The sequence below is a fragment of the Anopheles merus genome, chromosome 3L (genome assembly GCF_017562075.2).
Source record: "Anopheles merus strain MAF chromosome 3L, AmerM5.1, whole genome shotgun sequence".
Taxonomy (NCBI): Eukaryota; Metazoa; Arthropoda; class Insecta; order Diptera; family Culicidae; genus Anopheles; species Anopheles merus.
Window position 1 is genome coordinate 33,621,911 of NC_054085.1, and position 24,761 is coordinate 33,646,671.

The 24,761-nt window shown below is 42.4% G+C and overlaps 1 protein-coding gene across 5 annotated transcripts in view; it reads right to left on the minus strand.

Annotated features, from left to right (window-relative positions):
- Positions 1-24,761, minus strand: part of LOC121600356 — a 131,304-nt gene that overhangs the window by 25,975 nt on the left and 80,568 nt on the right. Inside the window, exon 1 of one of the 5 annotated variants that reach the window (XM_041928855.1) lies at positions 13,939-13,982. The exons of the other annotated variants lie outside the window; for them this stretch is intronic. The gene's annotated coding sequence lies outside the window, so the exon portion shown is untranslated. Of the gene's footprint in view, positions 1-13,938; positions 13,983-24,761 lie in introns of those variants that run through there. 5 annotated transcript variants of the gene reach the window in all.

The window sequence follows — 24,761 nt, forward strand, 5'->3', positions numbered from 1 at the left end:
TGTGTATACAGGTGGGTGAGTAACAGTCCATCGAAGGTTTTGCTGGCTTCCGTGACACTTTATTTCTTCCGCTTTCGCCCTCGCATTCGCTGCCGGGCGTATCGGAACCGGCGGCGCCAGAGCAGCAGGTGCTGCGTTGGCGGGGATTCAATTATGGTGCCTTTCTTTGTTTTATAACAGAACCATGCCCACTCTCCTTCCCATGTCCCCCTCCCTGTACACCCATCGCACGACTACCGTCCGTATCGGTATAATACGTTATTCAATATTGCGCGTTTATGTTGCGCGTTCTGTACCCAGTTGCCGCTGGCGTGCCGTAAATTGGCGTGTTTCACTACCATTAAAAGCTTGAAATAGCAGTTTAATGCTGCCAGTGACGGCGAGTTGTCGGAGCGCGTGGGGAGTGTGGGGGAGCAAGGAGTTGAAAAGTGTTTACAAAATTTTACCACTGATCAAATCAACGAGAGCGTATGGATGATGAATGCTGAGAGAGAGACGTTTGAGCTTGATTGGTGAATGGGATGGAGGCGCATGTGGGTGGTGTGTGGTGTGATTGTGCATTTGGCGCTCGGTTTGCCGCTTGACTGTTGGCGTTTGATGGATCAAAGTTTAACGGCATCATCAGTAGCGTTTGATTGTGTGTGTGTATAATTGAACGATTAAAGTTCAAATAAAAGGAATACACTATCTTATGAAGCAAGCAATATTGTATAAACTAATCTGAGGGAATATCGTTTTCACTACATATTTATTAACTGCATTATTTTGTCGTTTATAGATCAGTTTAAAAGGTTAACTGTTTGTTACTTTATATGATAAAGTTAATAACACAATAAAATATAATAAAATAGCACACTGCACGCAAAGGAGGCGCATGGTAGTAGGTATTTAAAAATCTTCCAAAAATACATAAAAACATATTTTAGGAAGGTTTTATAGAAATTCATTTTTAAACGATTTTTAAAAAGTATTTTTATAACGTTTTTGGGAATCCTATGAGTTTTTAATGTGTCGATTCTACTCTATCGCATTTTATTTTTAACGAAGTAAACGAATGATTCATCGAATAAAATATCATGAATTATTGATCCATATTTTTATATCATTTTATGCGAAGCTTTTCGACAACGCGTTTAATTAACTCATCAATTTAATTTTCAGACACTTTACCTCCTTTAGGTACCAATCTCCTGGCATATCCCACGCCTATCACGGCATTGCAGTTCAGTGAGCCATTTCGGTTTCCTCAACTCAACTCATTTAAGCTCACTCTGGTCGATGCGCCTCACCGAGCAGCATGTCAACGGTCCGTTAAACGTTTAACGCGTTTAATCGATGATGGCGATGATAATGATAATACGTTCCATCGCTTACGTATCACTGACCAGCGAGCGTGTACGCGCTGGATAGGGAAGGCGCGGGTTAAAATCGTTACTATCTCCCGCCGAATCGGAAAAAAGGATGTTTCGACCGTTGGCTGCATAAGAATGGTGCACTGGCCGGACGGTGGTACTCGTAAAGCCCTACAGCCATTAATTCGATCCAGGGGATCATAAATCCGAGGGCGGGGAGCTTTTATAGTACCAAACACAGTTCCTTCTACGCAAAAAAAAAGCAAAAACCTTGAATTTTATGCTTTTGCCGCAGTCACGGCCCGATCGAACGAAAACGGTGTACTGTGTTCGTGGCCGACGTCAAATTGGTGATAATGAATTGGAGGGATTTCGGCTTGCTGTTTATGTTTTTACTCAGTGTTTTGTTTTACACCGGGTAATGGTATCGTTTTCCTGCTTTTTTCATGCCTCAAGCCTCAGCTGTGAAGGTCAAGTCAGGGCTTGGAGGGATTTTAAGCCCTAGCGGTGTTTTTTCCCTCCCATTGTCTAGCATCGTTACGCGAGAATCGAGAATTATGTTCCTGCTAGCAAAAGTAGGTTAATTGTTGCTGGGTGCTGCAAAAGCACGGTAAAAAAGAAGGAAAGACGATTGCGAGCGATCGCAAACCACCATTTGCAGTGTAAGTGAGTTATCAGCAGCGCGTTTTCCGACAGGTGCGGGATGCGGTTAGACGTTCGTGTGCCGCATTCACGAGAGAAAAAAAAAATGGGGCAGCATCAGAATGTTTTAAAATTTATTTGCTCGTTCATTAGCGTTGCTGCTGCTGCTACTGCCTGCAATCGAGGCAATTTACATAATCGCAACGAAAGCCGGCCGGTTTGCGACAAGAGGCGAAAACGAAAATTGCGCTATAAATCTGGTGAAGGGCGTGTAACAGGGCTTGCAGTTGTACCAGCACAATGGGTGAGGTATAAATAAAGAGTTTATAGTTTATATATAAGAATATAAGTAACGAAAAGACGATAAGGAATGAGTGTGAAGTGATGTGTGCACGGTTTTTCATTTAATTTGATGCACATTAAGGTAAAATGGTGCATTAAGTGCAAACAATCACCGTTAATACGCCTTCTTTCCTTTCCATACAAACGATCGTACTGTTCAACGTTCGTAGTAGGGAAAGTGAGGATTGTAAGTAATTTATACTTTGAAAGACTATTCTGTAATTGAAAAACTCAAGAAAAATAGATGAATTTTACATAATTCAGATCAAGCCCTATAAAACCCTTACTCTTCATCGATACAAAGCGATCAGAAATACTGATTTATTCAGTACCACCTTCGAAAAGCTCACTCAAACGAACCAAAACAAGGAATAAATGGATGTACCGAACAGTCTCTAACTCACCGTTCATCTTTTCAATTTCATTTTATTCGTCAAACATATGGAGTTGTGATTCCAGGGGCAGCCCATCCTTCCTATCATGTTTTACTGCGCTGCGTTGGTGTGAATCAATTTGATTTTATTTGCAAATCACAACGGGGTTCAATCCCTTGTGGGTGTCTTTGTTTTTTTTTTTACTCGCCATTTCCCATTCCCACTGTAAAGGTGCAAAAGGTGCTACGGTGCTTCTCAAAAGCCTGTCCCGATTGTGGGAGGACAGAGGGCATCGAAGAGCTCGAAGGAACGAAACACCAAAGAAACAACAAACCAAGATAAACACATTCGATTGCATTTTGTAATTTAGCTACGGCGAAGGCCAAGATTAAATGAGACGGAGAGGTGCTCGAGCTTGGAGCAAGGTGCCTCAAAAAGATTGGCATTTTATTTGATGCTATTGGAGTGGTGTGTAGGAGGCAGGCCGCTTTAGATGGATGTTTTTTTTAAAGAGGCTTTGTCAGTGTCGATCTGCTCTCACCGTTGTCCGACGACGCGTGCAGAAGGGAATCGCCCTTAAACAGTTGTATGTGTGTGGGGTTGGGAAGAAAGCAACCATTTTATAGACACAATCGCACACCGTAGCCACAAAAGTTTACGTTTCACTGCAAATGAAAAAAGGCGAACCTTCGGTCGCGCTCGTAAAGTGCAGCGATACGTACAGCGCGGCGCGGGACGGCACGCTATCGAACATGGTAAAGTTCACCACACACCATAAGAGATGAAGAAAGCTGTACAACACACACACACATACATACGCGACTGAAATCAAAAGGTGGTTTTGCTTTAATTTTTACCACACAAGAATGTAGATCGTTGTGCTTGTTTTTGTTGTGTGTGTTTGTGTGTTTGTAATTATTTCAACGAATTCACGCCCTTCGCGAATGCTGTGGCTGTTACGGGCTGTGCGGTCAGGCGAGCTGCTCTAGAATCGGACTAACTTCACTCGCCAAAGAGTGTTCCGATGATTTCCTTTGTTCTCGGAGCAAGCAACGGTTATTGTAAAATGATGGGAGAAAACTTTTTGTACCTCATAATCATAAAACGGACCCAGGCGTAAGGAGGCGGGCCGATATGTAAAAGGATCTTTGGCAAATGTTACTTTGATGCTTAAGTGCACCATGAATTGAAACAGTTTTTACTGAAGAGAAGACATTGAGAGCGACGAAGGAGAGAGAGAGAGAAAGAGAGAGAGAGAGAGAGAGAGAGAGAGAGAAAGCGAGAAAGAGAAAGAGAGAGAGAGGGAGAGAAAGGGAAAGAGAAAGCTGCGAATGATGTTATGGCACGCTCCATATGATCGTCGCGTGAAAATCATAACTTTGTTGAATTTATCGCAATCATTGAACGTTTTTAATATCAGGAGAGAGAGAGAAAGAGAGAGAGAGACGTTTTAGGATTTACTGTATCATAAAGGTAAGAGTTATACCCACTGAGTATAGACATCAGAAATGCATTTTAGGGCATATGAACATAGAACAATAATCAGTGCTGCAAAAAGTCACTGTCAATGGCATATGAAAATCTGACTGAAACAAAATCCATGTCACGTATTCACCTTACTAGTGAGATGACCAGAGGTGACACTCAATTCGATTGGTGTGACCAATACATGCTTGGAGACATTTTTGCGACCATCACCTGGTCAGTCACTACATGTCATGTCACCTTTGTTTTACTGTGATTCTGCAAAATTGTCAGTGACATAGCCATGACACATTCCGGCTGAATCCAAATCTTGTCAACGTCACTGGCTCTATTGTCATAATTTAGAGGTGAGACTCAAACAGTTCAAGTAGCCATCACATGCTTGGTGACAGTTTTGTGCAATCAACTCTTTGTCAGTCACTTGGTCGTGATATTGTCTGTCTGTGACCATCACAATAGTCACGGGTGATATGTGGTGGTTGCTAGTGGTTTCAAGAAACAAAAGAGCATTTTTTCTGTCGAAATTTCGACAAGCATGTGATTGATCCACTGCTGCTGCTTGAGTATCACCTCTGATCATCTCAGTTGGAAACGTGAGCTGATTTGAGCTTCGTTTCAGTCATGAGTGTTGGTGATTACTGAAACAGGGGCATTTGGCAGCGCTGTTTCCGGCTTAAAAAAACTCACATTTGACTCAAACACTCGCATGTCGTGGTGAACATCTTGTGATAGCTCATGACATTTTGCAGCACTGGCATTAATTCAATGGAGCTTCCAAAACTCTTGTGTAAATGGAAATAATTTATCTATTTTTCAATAAATTGTTGATTATGCGAATTGAATAAATTTCAACAATTTGTTTCTCATCCTTCTCGAATTAGTAATTTTGAATGTTCATGAATTTTATAAATATTTTTTTTTGCATTTTACAAATAAACTTCTTAGCATGTTCATTTGGCCCCTGGTTCCCTCATCAACACTGTCACTTCAGCAATATACTTTACAATCTTCCCCCTTTGATTTTAAAAGTGCACGAATGAAATCCCTACCAAGTGTATGACATCTGTTCCGGTTGGTCGATGATTTAAAGGCCCAATGTGATAGCGCCGGTGCAATGAAAGTAATATCCCGAAAGCAAAACATGAAAGCAGGTAGCATTAGCTGGCACCATTTCGTACTGTGACTGATGCTGTTTGCAAGAAGGCTACACAAGTGGACTCCCATTGAAATGCACACAAACACAAACGGGAGAGCTCTTTACGATTCAAGCCGGAGGTCATAAAATGATAAAAAGTAAATAGTTACACTCACTTCAATGGGCAGGAAGCTTCCATGGAATGAGACGAGTAGTTGTAAATAAGCATCCGTAAACTGGGAACGCAGCGAGTGAATGTAAGGACACGGTTGCATCATCATCCCACAATCCTTTGACGGGAAAAGTCGTTGCGGGAAAGGGATTCGAGCAAACTGTGGGTTTTCGGACAAAGACGGTGATGGAATGGGTTATGCTTTGCAGCTCCAAAAACATACCGTGGGAAGAATCTGTTTCTGTTGTTCGCTGTTATTTTCGCGCGGAGCAAAAAGACTTATGAATATTAATCTAATAACTTTGGATGAAAACTTTCACAGTTTTTACGACACTTGGTTTATTTGTTTTGTTGCTCGGGAGGGCGAGAGCGAGTCCTTTCTTCCGCACCTGAGGCAGACCTGGTAGAAGATCACAGCCACCGCTTACCTTGTTTTGTTGTTTGCCGGAGCTGACGAGGACGAGATTCATGTTAGTGATTTTTTGTTGCTTTGCCGGCTGGCGACTGGTGCTTGTGCCGAGTTGTAGGGAAGCAAGTGTAAGGTGTCAGTGCATTAGGTTTACATTTTAATGACAGCTTGGTGAGCGTGTGGTGAGCAAAGTTTTTCGGCAAAATGTTCCGCACACCACTTACTGCTGGCATTTGATGTTTGGTACACCTGCGCCCGGGAGCTTTTGACGTCGGCGAGGTGACTGTGCTCCGTGCACGGGGAGGAATTTTGCAGCGCTGTTAATTTAATTTCGATTTTACATAATTTACGCTGTTTGTTTGTTTATGCCGACTTGCTTGCTGACGGAGGACGGTGAAGTGCCCTTTCTTTAGATTGTATAGTATGAAGCGAAAGGTTAGGAGGCGCGAAGCAAAACATCTAATTAAATATTGAATTAGAAGGGAACGCACAACAAAAGCAGTTGGCAGTTGAATTAATGATGTAAATGGTCGCGTTGCTTCTAGCGGCAAGCGGCAGCGATGCGGAACCAGTAGTACCTGCAATGCAGCATCCATCATAGGTTGTCCGTGGTTGTGCAACTATGAAAAGCGTCAATGTTTAGTTTCATTTTCCGGTTGGTGAATGGCTCCCGGACGGAGCGCCGTGTTTTGTGCAAGCACTACAAAGAGGAGGTCCGTTTTTTGCTAAACACTGCCCTTGACCAGACTGTCGCCAACGCTGTTCCATTAGGGTTTTTGCTTGCTTGATTTTTTATTCATTTGCCACTACAGTCATTAGTATAAATGCACTTTAGATTGAAATTGTATTGCAATTTCTCTGCTTCTGTTTTTTGTGTCGTCTTGCTGTACAACTTGTGTTGAAACCACTCTCGAAGCCAAGGAAAATGGTGTTGAAATCGAAACATTCAGAAGCTACGCTAGCGGACGACTACGCTTACGATTAATGGAGGGAAATGGTTGCTCTAGCAACCAACTAGCAACGCTCGGTAGCATTTCAACCGGTGAGTCCATTTATCATCAACGATTTGCACAAAGCAGACTAGAGCAGGAATAGAGGGCAAAAGTGTGTGTGTGTGTGTGTGTGTGTGTGTGTGTGTGTGTGTGTGTGTGTTTTTTAACTTTTTTTTTGCCTGTCCGTGCCGATTGCATGGGTGCAACATTGTTGCAAAGAGTGAAATAAAAATGCTCGAAACTCTTTTTTTTTAAACCCGCGTGCGAAAAGTTGGATAGTAAACTTTGTCTACCATCGTTTTACATGGTCCAATTAGCAGAAAAACTTTAAAAGTTTGTGCAGAAAATGATTACACCGGTTGCATTTTGTCATATTAATTTATGTTGCGAATGCTTTTTTGCTATTGAATAAAAAAATAGAAATTAGTTCATTTTTATAACAATTCAAAGTACGGTGAAACCCCTTATAACGAGTACCCCTAACGAAGAGTTTTTCGCATAACGAGCAAATCTAAATACTAAACAAATACTAAACGAGTAAAATATCGCATAACGTGCAATATTATTTGTATTGCTGATATATGTTTTACTTCCGATGGGTTATAAAGAGCACAACTGTTAACATTATGCATTTCTTGAATTTTTATTATCGCTCTGGTAAATGAGAGATTCGATACTAAGATTTGTTTTTTTTTTAAACCATTTGCACAGAAAAAAGACGCACATGTTTGTGATATATTATCAAGTGTTTCTGGCGTTTTGAGACTCAAATTTGAACTTGTGTGATTCGAAAAATATTCAAGAAAATACTAAAACAGTCGACCATTTTCTAAAGAAAATTGACCAATCGCCATGGCTAAGAAATAGCGAGCTACAACCATTAAAACTATAAATATCATTATATATTCCAAATTATTGGTGCTATGAGGAAAATTTCTTATATATCGATATGGGTTTATGCCCTTATACCAGCACTGTTACGGTCCTGAAACCAATAATTTCACTTTTCATACAAATTATATGGAAAGGAGCCCCCCGCATAACGACATTGTCGCATGATGAGTGTTTCACTGCAATGGATCAAACTCGTTATGCGAGGTTCGACTATGCATTTTTTACAAAATTAAAATCATTTAAAAAAAAAAGCAAATAATGATCCAATTACTTAGCAAATTGGTACGTTGTCTGGTAGGTTTTTTTTGTACATACTTCATACTGATGTTTGAAACTGTGTTTATTTGATCATAATGGCTTTTCTGTTCATACCGACCCTGCAACGAACGGTCGTTAAGTTTATCAATGTGGATCTCAAAGATCTCCATGTGTTTCCGTAATCAAATTAAAAGTTAAACTGTTTTCGCGAAAAGAACTTTAACATTCATTTCAGCTTCACTAACTCCAGAATTCCGGAACGCCCGGGCACAGCAAATTGTCCGTAATGTTCACTCATTTGCATCATGCTCCGTCCAGTGTCATTGACTTTTGTTGGCACCCGAGCTACCACCATGAGAGCAAAGTGGCAAAAGTGGTTAAGAAACCATTTTCCTTGCTAGTGAAAAGTCTCTCCACACCAGTGAAGTGTGTTCGAGTGAGCGAAAGTAAGAACGAAAGAGGAGGGGGGTCCGATTCCACTTCATTAAACCGATGAATTATGGAGCATTTGTTTTATCGCCACTTTCGCGACCCGGCCACGGCAGGAAAGTGTGGTGCGTGTTCGCTCCAACTATCCGGCACGATACGGCAGCGTACGGCAGAACTTTCGCTCGCAAACATCTGATGCTGTGGCGCAGGTCATAGCTGGCGGGCAGCTATGCCACCGACAGATACTTGTAGCAAAATGTGGGAAAAGTTTAGCTTATTGCACAGTTTCGCCTCCCCAAACGCACCGAAAAACTATTCGCCGATACACCGAATGACGCGGACCGCCTCAGCGCCTCGAAGTTCCGTTGCGGAAATTTGCCCTCGAGACATAAATCTTCACTGGCAAGCTCGGTTGCTGTCGGGCGTTTCGGTTGATTGGTCGAAGTTCACATTAGTCGTGTTGAGCCGTCACAACAGGCACGGTGCGGTGTCTTTAACAGATACGTGACGGTTTCCGCTTCAGTGGTCACAAATTGATGAGACATTAAAAGCAAGCATCCCCTTCCAGCAGTGAAATTGGTTTCGTGCTGCGGTCAGCGTGTTGTCACAACTGGACAGCGGCCGTTGGTTTACCGCAGCCGTTGCGGATATTGTAAATAATTGCTTCTAGCTAACGTGAACAGTGAGACGTCCTGGGCAGGAACTGCAGCACTAACTGCAGTGTTTTAATCGTGAAAAATCACCACCACGTTGCGAAGGTTCTTGAGGTAGTTGATGAATGCGAGGGTCGGTACGAAGAGAAGCGGAAAAAGGGTGAGACGCTACAACTACAAGGGGCAGATTTAGATGATAAATGGGATGGATTACGCTGGTGATGGTGTTTGGTGGAAAAGTGTATTTGATTCAATAAAGTGCGTGAGACGACGTCGTGAAGAGGGTGATAAATTAAATCGTAAGACGCTAGGGGGCACTTATTCATATTCATGAGTCCCTTTGTCGTGGTGTATGTTTGCGAACTCTTGATAGATATAATTAGAGTGGATTATAGCTTCTTTGGTATACATTTTAGCACTGTCAATGTCAACTAATAAATTTAGATGTCAATTATTAAATTAGACCTAAGAATTAAATAAAATGACTTATCAGTAGTGTGTTGTTGTTATTATTATTATTATTATTATTATTATTATTATTATTATTATTATTATAATTATAATTATAATTATAATTATATTATTATTATTATTATTATTATTATTATTATTATTATTATTATTATTATTATTATTATTATTATTATTATTATTATTATTATTATTATTATTATTATTATTATTATATTATTATTATTATTATTATTATTATATATTATTATTATATTATTAATATTATTATTATTATTATTTTTATTATTATTCATAAAACTATAACACATCACACAACAATGACTGTTTTCCCCATTGCAGCACACATACTCAACCCTCTTCGTATTGAACTGTCACGGCATCGATCGGTAACATCTTGCTTGATTGACATTATCAGCTGATCTGCATTAATACGCACAACCGTTTCAACTCTGCTCCTAGATTTCCTCTGTTTCTCCTATCGTAGCATATTATACTAGTGGCCTACACCACTCGTCCTGCTCTACTGTTGCTCTTGCTCTCACAGTCGCACACGCTGCCTGAAGATATGTTCATTTGATAATGATGATTGAGCAATGCATTTACCGTAATTATCGAACCGATGGCAATGCGCAATGGACGCACAAAAGTGCATGCAACCGACTGGTTCGCCCGCTGGTTCCGGCCACTCCGACAAGCGTAACGGTGCTCGCACGTATCCGTTTCGCTTTTCCATCAATCATTGTCATCGTATCGGTTTGGATGGATTGGTTGTCGAGCATCCCTTCGCAACGTATATCCTTCCGGTTTCTGTGTGACACGCGGGATGGAGATTGGGATGAGTGTGTCCACACTTGCACGGAGCGATACACATACGTACAGGAGTGCGTGCTTGGAGTGTAAAATGCCTCCGGTAAGATTCACAACAAAAAAACCAGAGGACACGAACAAAAGCGACCGTACCAAACAGTGAAATGTCACGCTTGAAGGTAGCGACAAAAGTAGCTAAACTGTTCACTGGAAAAATCGACGTCACCCGACGTTGCACGGGTCTATCGGTCCGGTGGTCATCGTGCACGGTTTGTGCTTTCACTTTCATCTCTCCCGGGCCATGTAATCGAGACAGTTCATCTCGACCGGAAAGCCGGTGCGGTGTTTGCCGTGCGTACATATCCTTCCAGCTGGCCACCCATCTCCTTCCTGCCGCGGGGCAAATATTCACTATCCATCGTTCATTTTTTCGCTCGGTTGAGCAGAAAGGTTAGTTAGCAGAGAATAGCTTCACCACGTTCCTTGCTGCTTCTCTAATGTGTGTGTGTGTGTGTGTGAGTTGGTTGGTCATCGTGCAGCAACAGTGACGCCGACGGATACGAAGATGATCACGCTTCGTATTTGCGAAAGTCATTGCACGAGTGAAGCAAACCCAACCATGGGGAACGGAAAAGTGAAAGTTAACCGAATTCCACACAAAACGATCATATTGTGCCACTTCCGTAATGGGCGAAAAGTTGAACCCATCGTGGGAAGTTTTCCTTCCAGCACTTCCCCCCACTTTTGTTTTTCTTTTCCTCACTCACACATACTCTCTCTCTATCTGCTTTTGTCCATCTTAATTTCGAAACATAGGTTCTTGGGAACGGTATTGAATTCTTTGGGAGGGTTCGCTCAGCCCGAACAAGCTCGTACAATTTTAGCTTCTGTGGTGAAATTATTGCACGGTTGAGTGATTTTCTTCTTTTGTGGTTTAGGATAGCGCAGGGATAATCGTTGAGCTTGCCAGAAGGAAAGGATGGGTTGACACAATGGATACATTATGGTGGTGCAGCTCTCACGAGCGTCTAGCAACAGATAGAGCTCAATTTTAATAGCCAAAAAAAAGAGTAATTTACATAATATTCTCTTTTATGCTCGGTTTTAATTCCCAGCTGGTCAGCTGCATACAGATAATACGCTCAATTGTGGGCATTGTTTGACGTAATCTTTTGAGATTGGTCCTCCATGCAAAGCTCGATGATAAAATATTAAATTAGTCACAATCACAGCTTGCTTGCCGAGGATGGAGCCGCCTGGTAGTTTAGTACGAAGGGACCGGATGTCGAGTGATGTCACCCTGCGCCCAAGTAGTGTGCAGCACGCATGTTTACACGCGTGATTATAATTACACAGCGTACGGTAGCGGTAAACGCTCGGTACACGTAGAAGAGTATGTTATTTTTTCCATTTTTAATGCAAGCTTCTCGCTAAACGAAAGGGGAAATCACATGGTGATGGTGTGCCAGTGTATGTGGCCACGATATGAGAAAAAAATAATCACCCTACATTATTACATTATTCGTGTCAGGAGGCAGTGTGGTCAGCGTGGTCACCTTTTTCGTCGCAAAATGGTGATGAATTTGCAGCACTAGCGCGAAACCCGTGGGTTGTTGCCCCATTAGCTCCAGGGAATTAGCGAAGATTTTATGCGTCACCGGTTTGAGATTGGCATAGTGTAAATGGTGTAGCGTCACACACGGCCGTACCGAACCGGTGGCGTTGGCGTCAGTGAAGTAGATTCGGTAATATTTATTTTCCTTCCGCAATTGGAGCAACTACGTAGCGGATGCACGGTGCCACGATGTTTGCGGCGTGATTTAAATGATTCATTCATGACTCTAATTAAAAGGATGTTGTTGGGCCCAGTCCCAAGCGTGACCCCCCCCCCCTGTTGACGCACACGCTTGGTCGTAAAGTGGGCTTAACGGGGAAAATCCTTTTTGCAAAGGTGTGTTGGATGAAAAGTAAGCTAATTACCACGGGTACTGGTTTTGTATACTTTGATTTGCAACGCCGTAATACGAATATAGTTATCTATTGTAGCTTAGCTACAGTTGGCGTGTATTTGAAAGTAAATTAAATTTAATTTATATATATTTATATCTTTTTCTGCAGAAATTATTCTTCTTTGAAGAAACTCAATTAATGATTTAAGTATGGAAATTGGACTTGATTTAGTAGCTTAATCTTTAATGCTTTTTCAATTAGTAGTTTCTAATTTCATTTGTTCGACATATCCTCAAAGTAGCTTAATTTTAGCCTAAATTACAATCATTATTAACAAAAAGAGATATTTTAATTGATCAAAACGTGCGATTTTCCTTCAAATATTTGAGTAGAGCATACGTTGAATGCGCACTAAAACATTTATACAACGAAACTGTTATTTACAACATTTATGTACATTTTAGCTTCAATAAGAGCAATTATACGGCATTTTAAAGTGCTTACTGTTGCCAGTGAGCTGTACATTACAGTCTGAATTCACTGGTGGAACTCAGAACGATTCGCTGCCCACTATTGAATATGTACTTCATAGTTGGGACAATTTTCCTCAGGAAAAATAATTAAAATAACTTCCTATCTGCCAATCTCCTTGCATTATGGCTACCAAAATCAGAGCTTAGAACCCACCTGTAGTCTATCCAGCCACCTTGAAACAAATGCATGCTTTTTTTTAATTTTAACTATCAGCCAACAATCCAACAATTCAGCTAAAAATCATGCCAGCTAAAAGCGGTCAACTATTGAATTTAGACTATATTTGCTATGGAAAAGATTATCATCTGTATCACTTTTGTGTTACAAAATGGATTAAACTAAAGAAATCATAGGTAAAAATATAAGCCAGGTTGAAAGTACGAACGAATCGTGACTGTGAAAGTTAAAAAACTCCAAAGATGCGAGAAAAATTAACTGAAACTAAAAGAACGAAATGGACACTAAACTTGTTGAACGTACCAGTTGCTCCAATTAATCCCATGCAAACGTCGTGAAGTTTTACCAATAATCCTAGGTCCTAGAAACATCCCTGGCATTCGTTCGATCATGGTATGACTTTTATACGTCTTTGCTAGAGAAAATTAGTTTCTGTCGTGCATTAAAACGGATGTAGGAAAACAGCAGAGTAGGAGAGTAAAAAAAAAAAAAAGGAAAAGACACAAAAGTATCGCTCGAGGCAAAACTTTCTAATTATGTTGTTGACAGGAATGTAACGGGACAGTGACTATAACTCTCCCCAAACAGAGTTCGAGCTTTGCCCCGGTAGCACACCGCTGTACTACTCCTTGCTACTTTTTTTTTCTAGCGAACTCCTTCCACACCGGCTTCATTTTGCCCCTGCCCTTCCACCGCCCGGCAATGGGATTGACCATGTTCATGAATAATAAATTGAGGCATACGCCGTATTTACAGTACAACATCATGGCTCTCCCGTGGCGACGCTCCCCCATTCCTTGCGCCCTTACTAACGACATGCGACAAACGACCCACGCTTATAGCTTTTCTATTTACCTACCTAGCACCTAGCGTGATCATCACGATGAGTGAAAGAACCGAGTTTCCAAGGCAAAAGCTGTCTCGAGTCGAGCTGCAGCACCTTCGGCAAGTGGCAAGTTATTAGGTGTGACAATGGCGTAACGGATAGTTACTTCGGTCCGCCGTGTGCTGCGGATAGGGGAACAAAACGAAGCACATTTGATGCGTCACCTTCGTGGAAAAGATGGGTGAAAGAGAAAAGGAGAGAGAGAGAGAGTGAATGCGTGTTGGTGGGTGCCACCACTATGTACTACCAAGCCACGACGGGAATTCTACCGAACAAAGCCACGCGCTGTCGCGCGTACCAACGCACTTCCGGGCTTCCGGGGGTTGGATGGAAGGACACAAACACAACTCGATTACGTGTACATGGAGCTCGTCAGACGGTGAGTAAAGGTGCCAGTGCTTTGTAGCAGGTGGCACACTGACAAACAGGGGGTCGTTGTCTGAATTGATATAAAAATAATATTGCCTTTATCACACGCACAACACGCGACGATGGCCAGCACATGACGGTGGAAAGGTTAAAAGCTCTTGCAGGATCGAACGGGGCAGGTTGCTATATTAACCCTGTACCGTGGCTGCTGCAGGGTGGGATAAGGGTGAATGTAAAGTTTCTGATTTTATTGTTCTGTTGCGGTATTTTCACAATTTAAATTTAGAATACTATATTGAAAGAAATTGTACGCAAAAGCAAGTTAAGTATAGCAAATGAATATGTTTAGCCTTTAATTTATCATGACTTAATGTAGATTACGTTAAGAAAGCTCAAACTCAAAAGTTTGATACTTAACGGTTGAATTCTGTTAACGCTTTCCCTACCAAGACTAACTGCCGAACTACCAAAAATGATGAAAATACATAATTATAAGCTTCTTGATATTAATTACCTGTAAAAACAGTGCTTAAAACAGTCCTTCAAACGTGTTTCATATGAGCCCAACCCCGCATCATTCCACCTTTCAGTGGAATAAAGCACTATTTTCCCCTCTTCCGGTGTGGGTTGATTCTCCCGATTCCAATCTAGCTGCAGTAAAATCCATACAGCGATGTAGTTTAATATTTAAATTTTAAAACACCGTTATCCCTTTGGTCCAAGGACGAAGGGAAGCAACTGTTTTTTTGTTGCTTTTTTTTGGCGGTCTCATCGTTTCCCTCCCCCGAAACGAAGGCAAGGGGAGGGTTTCTTTCTCCGTTGGCTTTTGCCTTCCCTGGCGGCACAGGATGTGTGCAAATGAGCACATGCACAGCACGTCGTTCGAGTTGATGGCGCCAAATAATACACCGAAATAACTGCTAACGGCCAAACTTGACCCAATTACAGTAATAAGCTTTTTTGTTTGTTTTTTTTTTGCGCTCTCTACCTCCCTCTGCACTTCAAAGGCAGTTTCTTGAGAGATCGTGCGCGATATGGGGAACGTTCGCCGCCGTGCCAAACGCTTTCCCTGCGCTTCCCAGCAAAAAAACGTTGAACCAGCAGTTTGCAGTCGGCCGGCAATGGGTCCAGAAACCGTTGCCGGAACAGCGCCACGTACAGATAAGCGTAATACACTTCCACTAAAAACCTTGCCCCGTACTGTGGAGAACCTCCAATCTAACCGCCACTCGCCGCGTCACGCTTGATGAACTCAAAGCCCGCAAGACCCACAGTAGGTGCACGTTCAAATATTTACCACAGTTTTACTGCGCGATGGTTTTCACGAAATTTCGTCCAACTACTCCAACCATTCGGCGCCGGTTCGGCCAATGCTGTTGATGGTGCGTTAACCAACACACGTATACAGATACACACACAAAACGTACACTTCTCGCAAATGGTTTTATGTGAGGTGTTTGCTTTTCATTAAAATAAAAACGATTTTATTCGCCATTCGAACGCTCGCTCGCTCGGGCAAACGTACCGCTCGTTGCTCGTCGTACCAGTTGTTGATCGTGCCAGTGTGTTTGGTTGGATGTTTTTGTTTTCCCTGCTTTTGAGTGGGAATTGTGAATAGTGAAGTTGCGCTTCCGAAAGGGGTTCCCAAGCTTTGGCCTCGGAAAACCGGAGGTGGATAGCGCTTATAGATTGGTTGATGAAATTTTCATCGATGTCCATTGCGCGAGTGCCGGAATCGTAGCGTTGGTGGCAGTGTTTTTGTGGCTAAAGTTTTTGTTCCCTCTCCACCCTTTTTTTACTCGCAAGCGCGACATGAAAATGTCAAAGTTGGTATCTTTCTCTTTCCCTCTCTGTTTCCTTTGTAGATTAGGTTCAGCTATAGAGCCGCGTCAGCCATAGCCAATCGAAACGCGGGAAAAAAACAAGAAAACACATCAAATGACTTTTCGATAGTGGATAGTTTGGACCGCTGCCTCTGGCACTGCGTGCAGTGGCGATTATTTTGCTGCTTTTGCTAGCAGGAAATTGAGCCATTCGACTTTTGCCGACGGTCGATAAGATAAGCGCGGAAAAACGCTTTGCATCAGTGCATCAAACGGGGTGCAACGAACGTACGCAGCTGGAAATCGAATTTATTCTATCCGTTTTACAGCCGAGATGCGTTGGGAGCTGCTGGGAGAACGGGGCAACAGATTGAGTGACATGGTCTCCGGTCAGGAAGGGCAGCAACAAATGTGCAATCTAACGTTTCGATATCATTGGCTTGGCGTTGCACTGTTCGTGTTCGTGTGTGGATGGAAACAACTGGGAACTGTGTCATTTGTGCGCTTGCTTTTTTAGCGTTATAGCTCACGCACTGATGGGACATTTATTTCCTTTGTGCAGGTTTTTGACTGGACATGTGGTAGTAATTTTCACATACGAGAGGATCCAGTAGTTTGTGGCAGTTATGTTAGGCGTGTATGTGTGCTACTAGGAATCGAGAAGCAATCAGAGAATGGACTGTAATTTATCTGTCAGGGTTTTTCCTGATTTTTACTACTGATGCATTGTAAAATGAAGAATTATTTGCAGAAAAATGTTTCAAAACTTGAATCATACAGAGTTTGGCAGAGCAACATAGCAAAAACAATTTGATTGATTGACAAATTTCTATAATACTCTAATTGGCCTAATCCAATAGCTCTCCAATCTCTATAATCCAATAGCAACTGCAGATTTTAATAATATTTTCAATTTTTTTTAATACATCGGCTATGTTTTGGCTGAAGCATATGTAAAGAATGTCATCTACGAAGTGTGAGGAGAGTTTTCCAATAGGTGGGCTAACCAATAGGAAACAGTCTAGGCAGCCTCAAAGTCAGAAGGTACGTGTCCTACTTTAGGTGGTCGCTACTGTAGGTCCGGATATATGACAATGTCGCGATAATATTTCCTTCTTTATATTGCTATTACCTTCTTTGAGAGGCCTCAAAAAAAAAAATACGCCTCGAACTATAATCCACACTTGAACCAGTAAAATTGGATTAATTAAATGAAATTCATTTGATCGCTGTAAATTTACATGCAAAAGCAAATCAGAGTTATAAATAGAAGTAAACTGCGCCTATTTATAAATGTCATTTACTTCCCTGGAACACTAATCTAGAAAAGAAGCCAATTTTAGCGTCAACACGGGACTAAAAGCCCGTGCAGAAAAGCCTTAGCATGGAAAGATCTCTTAAAAGTGGAATGAAAATAGCTCCACTCAAACGGTGAATGTGGGCGTTTGTTCGCTATTTTCAAACCATACTATTATGCTTTAAAATTTCCCATAATTAGGTATAATGAAACGAGCAGAAATAAATTTTATGTGATTCTCCAAAAAAAAAAGAAAAAAGCCCCTACCATGCACGGTTTACGTCATTGCGGAAGCATTGCCGACAGTGGCAGAGCCGTAGCATAGCTTAAAATAATTGAGCTATCCTATTAAATGAGCGTCATTATTTTAATTGAAGCTATTGATAAGCAACAGCGAAAGACGGAGACGGAGCCAAAAACGGAGCACGGAAAACATTTTCGGAGCTCAAAACAGGTTCAAAATAAACCGATTCTGCGGAAAAATTTGCTTTATATAAATCTCACGCGACGAGCGATCGTCAGTTAACCGTTTCGTGGCAATTATTTCGATTGCAAATAATTTCGGGAAATGTATAATAGTGATGTGCTATTTCTGTATCTCGATTGGAATTAAGTTAATGATCCAATAACTATAAACGTGATTACCTCACGAGGGTGTATTCAACAGTTAAAAAAACGAGAAGTTTCGTTTGATTGCTCCGTTAATAAAATGATTTAAAAAAATCTTAAAATCCCGATAATAAAAAAACGCAACGTACATCGACCGGAAGTTCGTCTTTCAGACCCGGCCAACAAAGAGCTTCCGCATTGGTGGCTGCGGTAAGTAATGCGATAGCAATCATTTGAGTTACAACCGTTTTCCAAGAAAACAGCAAAACAGCAGCACAATAGCGGCGTATCGTCGAACGTGGCATTGTTAGTGTATTGTGTAGCGATTTTCTTGTCAAATTTCCAGTTTAATTTTGATTAATTCTCATCCACTGCCACTTAGGGACGGTGTTTTGCATCGCTCCAGTGCGGTTTGAGGCCACGCAAAGCGCCGATGGAATGAAATGGTACGGCATGGTAAGTGGATTTCAGGTTGACGAATAAATCCTATTTGGTGCTGAACTCGCACAAAGGTAATCAAGCGACGGTGGGTTTGGGTAGGTTTTGGGAGAAAAACAGTCAAAGGAAGTTATTGTTATGGAATAGCATGCTATAAGATGGAAATTAAAAAACGAAATAAAGCAAAAGAGATGTCCAACAAAAATTGAAAAAAGAACCTTCAAATAAGAGTTGAAAAAACCGATTGTAGTCTTTGTAAAGTTGTTGGAAATCGGAGTATAGCCTAATCCAAACAACCGCATGCACAGCTTGCTTTGGTTTCGCTTGTTTGCATAAATTCATTGACCTGAAGCATGATTCCTAGAAAAATGTTCTAAAACCACAGAAAAACAAACAAGTTCTACAGACATGCTCAAGGAAAAGTTTATACCTCTCTCCTTCGATCCTTTTTGTTTTGTTTATTTCCGTCAGCTTGAGCATTCTTTCAGTGTATTATAGAAACCTCTTACATGCACATCAACACTGACGACCGAGTGACAGCTGGGGAAGAGATTATATTCGATTTAAGATGCTAACATAATGCAGTAGAAAGCCCTTCGGAAGCTTTCTGCTCTTTTTTCCAGCCCTAACACTACGGACAATACGAAGCAAGTGTGTTAAAATTGTGTCAATCTGGGCGAAAAAGAAGTGTTGATAGGGTTGATTGTTGTTTGCGTAAGTGTTCAGGCCGAAGGAAGGCCGCAAAGGTAGCGCGAACATTGAGGAGTGGAAAATGGAGAAAAATGAGCAGTGGCATAAAGTTAACTTCCTTTCCGCGAAACAGTATTCACCGCGTGATGGATGAAATTGTTAACCGTGATGTGATCGTTTCATGAGCGCTGTGTACGTTGTTTATCAAATGCCATTGATTACATTACTCTCACGAAGCAGCGAAAGAGGGAATGGAGCGGAATATGAAAATGCATAAATCATGTAGACGTAATGAAGTTGTTATTCATTCCTACTGATTTTCGCTTGCTAAAATAAATGCTTTCTAAAATAAATGCTTGCTAAAATAAATGCTTGCTAAACAGTACTGCTAGAATAACTTTCTTAATGATTCCTGAATAAGTGAAAAATAAGCTTAAACATTATTTCGCACTGCTTATGTAAACCTTTTACACACTGCGATGCGTTTTGCAGACGAAACTGTTACGCTAGCTTGTCGAAATGCAAACCGCAAAGGGCCTATCACAGTGGCACCACCATAGACCATAGCCCACAATAGACATAAAATTATATGACCCCTCTTGACCGTCAAAAAACCCGCACAACTCAAACGCCATAAACCTGCTAACCACAATTTAGTCGCATGGAAATGAACCCTCGATAAAAGGGCTAAAGATAAACCGAAAACCATGAATCTCATCCCTCCCCCCTTTCGTATGGCTATGAATTTCAAACCCATTTCTATGATGTTGTTTTAGCGTTAAATCTATTCTGCCTGAGCGGGAGGTCATGTCTGTGTATTTAAGTATCTAAAGGAACGTGAATAATGGGATTTTGTTCTATAAGCATGTAGCGCTATACAGCGTAGAGTAAAAGAAATGTTTTAAAAGAAGCTTTTAAAAAGCTCATTCCCCCATACTAAAAGCGAACGCACAGCGGATTGCATACATTTGGGAGTTAATATTGGGTTCAGAAGTAATTTTAAAAACGCTAAACAAAACCAACATACTTGCTGTGCCGTTGTCTGGCGTTGTCTAGCTGCGTGGTGTACTATCCGGTCGCCAGCTTGTCTCAGCCCAGCTGTGTCTTGCAGATAATGTAATATCGCCTTCCGGTGAGCGCACCAGTTTCGGTTACATTGTTCAATATGTCATCAGCGTCTGCTTTTCTGTTTGTCTTCAAAAGTGAGGCTCGACTTTCGAGGAATATGATGGTTATTTTTTGCTCTTCGGTTTGTCATGCCACTCGCTACACTGTTGGAGCATTTTAAGATGATGATGCTTGCTTTTCCCTTTTTTTTTGCAGCGATCGTTACGTGGAAATGATAAATTGGGTAAAAAAGGGGCGATGGCAACACGAGCAAAGTTATTGCATGTAAAGCGCAAGTATGGAAATCGTGACTCTCCGTCGATGGAACGACTGGTTGGTTTAAAGGAAAAGACGCGTTCCTTTTGATTTAAAGACCCAAGAAGTGAGGTTTGAACAAAGCAAAACGATGTACTTCTTTGCAAATCTATCACACCCTTCAACGTAAAGGACGGTACATCATATCCCCAGCCCAAGTGATACAATGCCTAACGTTCAGAAACTGAATAATGTTTGCTACCAGTAAGCACCAGTAAGCATTTCTTCCAAGCTAGTTGAATTTCAAAATCCTTGCCTTCCGAGAAGTTTGGCCTATAGCACGGTGGCGTAGCAACCGCTTCCAATAAATCCACACCATCTTGTTGATTCATTGTGGTTTATTCAGATAATAATCCCGATGATGTACCATTTCTGTTCAAACGAACCAGCCTTTACGCCACTTCCGCCCCCCGAAAGCTGTCAGGAATCTGTAATCCATCGCTTCAGTGCTAATAGATAAACATACACAGAGGCGTTCTTTGCATTCCACTCTGTCGGACCTACAAAGATTGGCACATTGGCCTGTAGGAAGCCAAACCAAGAACCGATAATGGACGACGGCCTGAGTAATCGCAAGCACAAGGTATCATAAATTTTATCTCTCCGCTTTCGTGCGGAATTTTAATCAGCGAACCGAAACCATCCCACCGCTTCTGCCTGCTTGCCGGATTTATCAGCATCCTTCCAGCCGTCGCCGTATGCCAAACAATGGGCGGGCAGGATCAGCAGCATTTACCCGATTCCGGTCACGATCGCAAACCGATGGTCTATTTGTACACAAATTAAGTCCGAAATGGTTGCGTCCTCGACGGCACAAACCATTGCCCGGGCGACCATTGCTGGGAGGGAATAGAACAAACTGTTACCATTTCCGGCTGCCAGCAGCGAACGGTTGGTCGGGTTGGTTAGCAGACACAGTCTCACTTTCAGCACTGTCAGTCTTTTTTTTCGGCCGTGCTCACAGTAATATTGCCAAATATTCCAACACACACAGCAGCAGCGAGCTGTCACACTTTGCACAATTTGCGTATCGAAAGGTTGCCGGTGCTCTCAAAGGATGACTTTCTGCTCGGGCGCTTGTCGGTGGGTGAGACCCAATTTTCGGGCTCGAGGGATTTTGTCAACGTAGTCGTTTGTTGCCTCTGTCGAATCCAAGCTTCGGTGGAAGGGTCCAATAGCCGGAGCAAAACCACCTGCTAAACCTGCCTGAACAATAATCCAGATTCGGGACAAACCAGCGATGAAAGTTAATTTTCTGTCATCGTCAATCGTTTTGTGACCTTATTCTGCTGTTTGGAGGTTCGGAACTGCATGGGAGTGTTGTTAAACCAAATTGTTAAATTTCTATCGCATCTTTCTTGATATGGGATGCGGACAGCTATTTGTTTGCTTAACGAACGTGTTTGGTGGTGAATAGAACCTTTCCAGGCTTGAATTGCCAAACCAGGGATCTAAAGGGTGTCTGGGGCAGAATGCATGACTCTGCAACAAATGATGCAATGCATGTCCCGAAGCGTTTTGTTATAAACTACCCTGTACAAGTATGCTCAACTAAAGCAACGTGCAATGGGTTCGATTTACACCGAGAATTTGCATTTGTTTAGTAAATATTTTAACTACCAACATCCCTTCTCGGAAGGCAAAGAATGGACCTGAGCTGTGATGGTCAGCAATCTAATACTAGCGATCCTCTTTATCTATCCCGTTTTCTCCGGGCACGCACGGAGAGCACTCTGATGGGAAGCATTTCTTCGTTGCAGGGGTTTTATGTGTTCGCTAGCCCGTTCTCTGTGTGTTGATATTCGAGCCGGGACTGCTCCAAGTGGACATAATAGTAACGGTCCGGGGCAGCATCGTGCTTCGAGCTGAGAATGAGAAATCGTGTTTGAAGAGGACCCATCATCGTCGTCGCATCCCATACCCCCACGCAACCCACGTCGATGGAGCTGTCAAACGGTGCCGGACAGCAGGCTAGAAAAGCCCCGTACTACCCATAGCCGTAGCCACCATCGCACGTCCATCATCAAAGAGTGGCAGTTTTTCGTTTGCTTTGCAAGTAGTGTGGCAGCTCAAAAACACAAATAAAAGGCTCCCGTTTTTCGGTAAGCGCGTACGTGACTGGTAGCCACAGCCGGGTGTCAAAAAGGAGGAAAGAGATGAAACCATCGCAGGTGTGTCCATTTCGGTGCAAACGATTCACCTGGCTCGGCTAGATGGCGTGTGCTTTTATCGCAAATGAAAACATTTTAAAGCACCACGCTCCGGTGCAACGGCAGTGTCCTCGAGCGATGGTAGATCGTTTTAAGACCGGCACCGGCAGCGAACCAGCCGGACAGGGTGGCGATGAAATCATTTCAAATGCTCCACCTAAGCCCATTCATTCATTCAGTAGCCTGATGCTGATTACATTTATCCGCGCGTTCGTATGCGTTTGCTTGCCCCTTCCTCGGGGGGAGGTCATCGGAGTCGTCGTGTTCTGGAGTGCAACGTGGCAGGCAAGCAGGGCAGGGCGTGTAATTTACATCTTATCTCGTACTCGGAATCGCTCCACAGCTCTCCACTGTAGGGGACGGAAGGCAGTGGAAGGACCGTCCGGAAGTAATATGTCAACGTTGCTCCATATGAAAGCAGCCGACTAGAGCAACGAGTCCGAACGAGTGAAAGGATTGCTTCTAGTGAATGGATGAATTACCAGCACCGGCAGTATGCATCATCACTGTCATCACCTACACAAACACAACGGACCTGTGTGTCTTGTGTGGAGCTGCAAAACTGTACATGGCGTTCAGTTTACATTGCCCTACCTAGGAGATACTGTTCTGTAGGGCTATTTTCCTCCGTTTTCCGTTTGAAATCGCTCCCTTCAAAGTATCTGGGCACTTCCTTACACGATTCCCTCTGCAGAGAAAGGTCTTTTCGGAATCGTATTTAAACGGATACGGTGCCGTTGGTGAAGGATAATGTCTACAAGTCGGGGTTCTTAGCCTCAACATCATCGTCCTTCATCGAGTCGGCTCAAATCTCAAAAGCGTAACAATGTGGCAAGCCGGAACAACTGTACCATTGTCGAACCGAGACCGGAACAGATTCGGTACAGGTTTTGGCAACGCAATCCGGTGCACGGGTTGAAAATGGGAATGCACTTTTGAGTTGCGGTGTGCGGTGGAAAGATAAATCAGGCTTACGGTTAGCGAGTTGTGACAGGGCGAGGCAGATACTTAAGAATCTTTGCAAGCAACCCGGAACAGACAGAGGAGAGCAGCAGACTGCGATTGTTGACAATGGTAAATATATTTTCTTGCGTCAGTTCGCGGGGAAGGTGGGACGAGTTTGGGTTCTGCTACAAAAGGTACTTGCAAAGGACTTGAAAAGCGGCTTTATCTGAGCTGACTTCAGATCGGCTGTTAAGCGAGTTCAGGCGAGGTGTACTCCTTTATCATGGGAGCATTCTACCTGAGCGGGCGCAAACATTAGACAATGGTAGATCGTGTCGTGGAATGAAAGCGACCGAACGGTTGGTAATCTCTAGGATCATCTTGTACCACAAAGAAAGCTTGCTAGTTTCAAGATCACGTTACTGAATCGGCGATAGCTTTCCACTATCTTTGTGCAGTGTTTTCCTAAATGAAGAATGAACTATGTTTTTCTTAACTACAATTAAAGCTCCGACTAAAGTTTGAATGAAAATCCCAGCCAACGCTACCACAAAGCCCGGTATGGTTAGTTTGGCGTTTTGTTGAAACTGAAAATGTGTCTAAAATATACACCGGCTCGCTTGTGGATGCTTGCATTATCGCTATATTATGCTACAGTCGATTGCTGTACGCTTCCTGTTTCTACTATTTCGCGCACCAAAAATTGCTCGAGTATAGTTATGAATAATTCATAGCTAAAACATCACCGAGCGCGCGTGGTACAGAATAGATCCGCTAATGGAGTGAATGGACATTTGTGTTGTTTTACCTTGCAGCGGAGTGCACCACTCGACGGGGCGGTCCAAACCGGTTAAAAAGCAAAACGAAAAGAGTGGTGAAAAGCTTTTGGCAGTATCCTAGTGTGCGGAGTACGTTCGTGGTACTAATATCGGACGGGTGGTTTTTGAATTCAGCAGGCCGGGAGAAATGAATGCATTCGATTCGGCTCGACGC